This window comes from Cucurbita moschata, unplaced genomic scaffold (genome assembly GCF_002738365.1).
Source record: "Cucurbita moschata cultivar Rifu unplaced genomic scaffold, Cmos_1.0 Cmo_Scf00076, whole genome shotgun sequence".
Classification (NCBI taxonomy): domain Eukaryota; kingdom Viridiplantae; phylum Streptophyta; class Magnoliopsida; order Cucurbitales; family Cucurbitaceae; genus Cucurbita; species Cucurbita moschata.
The window spans coordinates 280772-286246 of record NW_019268592.1 but is presented as its reverse complement, the minus strand read 5'-3'; the positions used below and the strand labels follow the sequence as shown (position 1 = coordinate 286246).

The 5475-nt window shown below is 35.3% G+C and overlaps 1 non-coding gene across 1 annotated transcript; it reads left to right on the top strand.

Annotated features, from left to right (window-relative positions):
• The first annotated feature begins 817 nt into the window (after positions 1-817).
• Positions 818-923, top strand: LOC111438532. Its single transcript, XR_002709689.1, has one exon. It is a non-coding gene; the product is annotated as a Plant small nucleolar RNA R71 (small nucleolar RNA).
• The last annotated feature ends 4552 nt before the right edge of the window (positions 924-5475 follow it).

Sequence of the window (5475 nt, the reverse complement as noted above, 5' to 3'; positions counted from 1 at the left end):
CTATCAAGTAAGGCTTAATATCACTCAAAGGTACGATTAATCTTTTAAGTATAAAATATTTTAATTTGGAAGTTGGGTATTTAATATTTGCCTCTTTCATGGTTAACAGACTTTGAAAACATGGTAGAATGTATTCTGGGAATGAAAAGTACAAGTTTGCTTGGGGATTAACAAACAATGGGAAGCTGTTCTTGTGGATTACAACACCAGATGTAGTTGTAGGAGATTCAACGATTTATGTTTTTTGTAATTAGATACAACAAATACTTATATCCTTCAAATATCTTCCTTACTTTTTAATGTGTAAATAGATTGTGAAATTTTAATTATGAATGAGAATCTTTTATACTTAATGTGTTATAAAATATCATTCCATATATGTCAATTTTAAGTTTAATCGAGAGTAAATTATATTGAAAAAAAAACATTGTTGAGAAAAAATAGTAATGAACAAGAGATATAATAAGTTTTATACATAACGAAATGTAAGTGTTATCAAATGTGCATTACAGTATAAGATCAAAGCTAAAAATACTATATTATAGCGTTTAAAATATTATTATAAGTTAAAGATAGCACAATTTTTTTTAGTTATGTTAAACCTATTATAGCTTTAATAAAATGCTATAAAATGTTTTTATAGCAACATATATAAGTTATAGTTTCATACTCTATTATATCGTATATTATAGCTATAAAAAAGCGCTATAAAAAGTCTCAGACTTTTAATAACATGGGCTGTCACAACGTATGAAAAATGCTATAAAAAGTCTATAATAGCATTTTTCGTAAGCTATCTTATACACTATTTCTTGTGGTGCCATGGTGAGGACATTTTCTAAGCATCTCCTTAAATCTCTCCCCCCTTCACTTAGTGTCTCATCTTCAAATTGTTGAAAAGCGACAATCTCATTTTTGAACCGTACGTTTCTAGTAGGTGAGAAATACTTGATAAAAAATTTCTCTACTAGACTATTCCAAGAATCAATTGTTCCCAATGCTAAGATGTTCAACCATGATTTAGCACCATCCCTCAATGAATAAAGGAATAAGCTAAGTCTAATCTCGTCTTTATCCACTCCTTGGAATCGAATGACTTTAGGTGTAAGTGAGGATCTATCGACGGTAGTCGATGAAATTACCCAATGTTTGCAAAATTTGAAACATCATGGGCTTTAGCTCAAACGTGGTTGCTTGTATTTCGGGTATAGTAATGCACGGATTTAGCTCTTCCACAGTCAGGTGTGCATATGCTCGGATCGCTCTTTCTGTGTCATCTACTAAATGAATGACATTAGCAGTAATTCTCTCTTGATTAGCCATCATCGCTGGATTTTCAAACTTCCGATTATAATGACATTAGCAGTAATTCTCTCTTGATTAGCCATCATCACTGGATTTTCATACTCCTGATTTAGCTGGGCTCCAAGTTCTATTTGCTATATATTTTGTTCTGTTATTTTCTTTTTCTCCCTCAACCTTTATCTAAATGTTCTCTCTATTCCCGGATCCAAAATAAATTCCAAACCCGTAGGTGGGTTCATACATAGAGTTCTGCAGTAGTAAGCTCAATTCTGGAACACTAAACTCAACCGTAGAAAATTCAGCTTACTACGGCTTCTTTTTTACTCCAACTCACAAAAATCTACCACAAGTAAAACAACCAAATTAGGTTCTCTGGCAACGGTGCAAAAAACTTGATCATTTGTGGATGTATATATTAAAATGATGTAAAATTTACAAAAATAAGTGCAAGTATACACTATCACAAGTAGCAAGTAATGAGTAAATTATTAATTTCGCTGGGAACATATTTTTTTGGTTAATTTTATGGCTGAAAATTAAGTGATTTTTTGGGTAACATTGGTGATCTTGACTAATTAAACAAAACTAAGGAGTGCCACTGCTGTCAAAAAACAAAATGATGAGAAAATCAACTATAATGAGGAAGGTTCGGCTAAGAGATATTAAATAGATAAGTTGTTGAGTTTTGTGGTAGATTTTTATTCCTTTTAATAGATTCCGAAGCCCACTTCCAAGGGTCATGCATGGTGATTATTTTCATAATTGTTTGTAATTTCTATTAACAAGGCTTTAGGGGAAGAATTATTCATAACCCTTCTATATTCATAACCCTTCTACTACCCTTCAAGTTTCCTTGCAATGGAACCAAAGTATTAGAGAGGATTTCATTGCTCCCTCTCTTTTCGAGAATGAGAGAACAACTATGTATGTAAAGTAGCTAATTAAACACACATGTAAATCATTAACAACAACTCTTTAATAAACTAAAATCATACTGTCAACATACTTAAACTATATAAAACTCTTTTACCTCCCCTATAAAGTTTAGCTCTCCATACATGAATTAAATAGAGGAACCCACATCACAATCATATAAAATAGATAGAATAAGAAAAGAGAGTAAGGAAATAGAGAGTTATCCAGCTTTCTTGCTGTTCTTCGATGGAAGTTCCCTTCCCTTGAGCTCTCACGTCCACCTCTTTGCCCTAATCTATCCTTCTTGGTCTTCTTTTCCTTCTGTCGTCAACAACTGCTGGTTTAGGATTTTTCTTCTTCTATGGTTTCACAGCAGTTCACAGCAATAGAGGCTCTGCTATCTAATTCGATTTTTCTCTCTCAAAGTGTGCCTCCCCTTCTTGGTATTCTTTTTCCTTTTATATTGAGTATGGGTTCCCCTTTAGGGCTGAAAAAGGGATAAGTTGTCCACATAAGATGTTCGTTATTGGTTAGTCAATGACCCACTTGGATTGCTGATGTGGATTTAAAATTTCCATGTCATCCCCATTTGTTTCTGATATTCCATCATGGTTCAGCATAAATGTCTGAAATTTGACCACATAACTCAATTAAACGTACAATTAAGATCAATTTATGCCAAATCATATTCTTTTTATGTTGGGCTGCAATAAACAATCTCATGCTCACTAATTAGAATAAATGGGGTAGTAAATGAAAAAATGATGAATAAGAGTATAACATTAACTACAAAAAGACTTGATATGACTCTACTTTTGAAGAGTTATCACTCCACGTTCAGCTTCTTCACAAATCTTATAGATCCCACCAAACAGAACCTATAGGGACAATAATCGTGACATTTGGTGAAGTCTCGAGAGAGATATGAGTTGAAGAAGTTTTTGGAAACCCACAAAACATTACCATGGCCGACGCACTTGATTCCTTCCTCTCCAAGCTGTTGGCCCCTTCTTTCTTTCTCTAATATCGCGTTGAAAATCCCCCAAGTAAACCGCTTAAAATCTCTGATTGTTTCTTCGTCGGTGTACACGAGAAGGTCTCAAACATCCCTCTCAGTCTCTCTGCGCTTCCACTTTGCCTCCTCTCTCCCTTAAACCAACCATTGCCCCTCTCTACCCTAAAATCGAGCTTCAAATCCAAGAATCTGGAGCCATCTAGTCATCATTTATCTCTGTTGTCCTTATTGCTGACACACATTGTACCATGTTACAGAAAACACGTTTTTCTCTATTTTTTAAAATATATATATATATATATATATTATATAATAAGTATTATTTATTTCCCTCTTTATCAACTATGTATTACAAATCATTCCCTCCTTTTAATAACTTTTGTCCTCGAAAGTTCCTGAATACTTGGTTCGTATCTTGTTCTCTTGTTTCCAAGTCACTTCTTCAGGCCATTTCACCGTTGTACTTTAACCAAAGTTGATTCTCTTGTTTAATAGAGTTTTCATGCATATTGGAAAAAATATGCATGGGTTTCTCTTAGTAACTTAAGTCTTGTTGCCGAGGTAGTGCTTGTAATTGATGGTGTGCAATTGGGTCAGTGGTATACTTTCTACGCATGAATATGTGGAAACCATTGTGGACGATAGCGAGCATTAGTGCTTTGGTAGCCTATTCGCTACCGACCCATGCGTTTGAATATCCTAAGTGTCTAATAAACAAAGTCTCAACTTTCCTCTCTTCCCAACCTCAATCCTTCCCTCAAAGGGACAACTTTAAGGAATATATGATCTCCTATTTCAAATTCAAGTTCCTTCCTTCCCGTGTTTGCATATTTCTTCCACAATTCCAACGTAAGGGAGTATCCATGTTCGGCTCTATGAACATTGGAACATCATGCCATTCTCTATCTCCTCTAAGTATCTTCATGTCCACTTTTCTATTAAATGGGTGGATTTTCTAATATGAAGTGTGCCGACTTCGCTAGTCTATTAATGGTGACCTAAATCACTGTGCAACATTCCTTCGACTCTCCCACTTCAACTCTGGGATGCTCGAGGGATGCGATAATTTTGAGGGTCTTTGTCTTGGTGTCTTAACTTGCTCACAAGTCAGACATTGATTCACACACTTTGTTAACAATTACATGGTCATGTCAATATGATGATCTAGCTTCTCTATCACACCTCACTAGTGGAAATTTACTCTTGTGCCATATTCCTCTCAATATTGTATGGGCTCGTATGTTCTCATGCAACACCCTTCTTAAGCGTGATCTAAGGTTCGTCCCAAATTTCCCTTTTATGAGGCTTCATGAGTTAGTAAGGATGTCCCATTGTGGTTGGCATAAATGCCTCACAGATCACAAATCATTGGCTTGTCTCTCCATACCTCATATGTTGTATCTATCATTAGTTCTTTTCTTGGAAATGACCGAGGTGTCACTTGCACCCATACTGGCTATAGTATCGTAATGTCGAACTTACATCTCATGATGGTCTTACAAAACCTCGATCGTTCCATGACCCTAATTAAGGGTATCATGCTTATTATCTTGAGTTCCTTATCATTTATACTCGCAAATTCACGCAATATTTATTCACGTGATCATCAGCTAGGTCCTTGGGTTCTATGTACACATGTGGTTCCTCACCCTTCCAAGGTAAGTTTATACAGAGCATTAGCACTTTTCGAATGCCATGTCCATTTCCATACCCAATACATAATCATAATTCCTAAATTTGAGACACCCTTACTTAGACAAATCTAGGTCACTAGATCAATAAGAAATCATATGGCCACCAATCTAGACACTAAAATCGTAAGTGACACCTTACCAATCCAGGTGAGGGTCGTGAGCTCGGAACATACTGAAAGATATGAGGTACTAGATGATTTTAGGCATAGGTAAGCTGGGCTCAGTTCTTTCTATGAAGTGATACTTGGACATCAGGGTGTCGAGTCGGACTCATGATCTTAGTCGTGCTTATTATCAAACTCCGTTCAATATGCTAGTTTCAACCTTAGAGAAATGCTTTGATCTTAAGTTTATACATCATACATCATACATCATACTCTAGAGAAGTTCAACTTGGGTAAAAAATTTGATAATTTTCTCCTGTAATCATTTCTTGTTGTTATAAAAAAAAAAACTTCGTTCCACTAGGCTCCTTCAAGCAGTTTCTAATCATCTAGCGCCTTCTCATGTTGAACTAAACAACAACACTTACTCTAGCCCCTATGG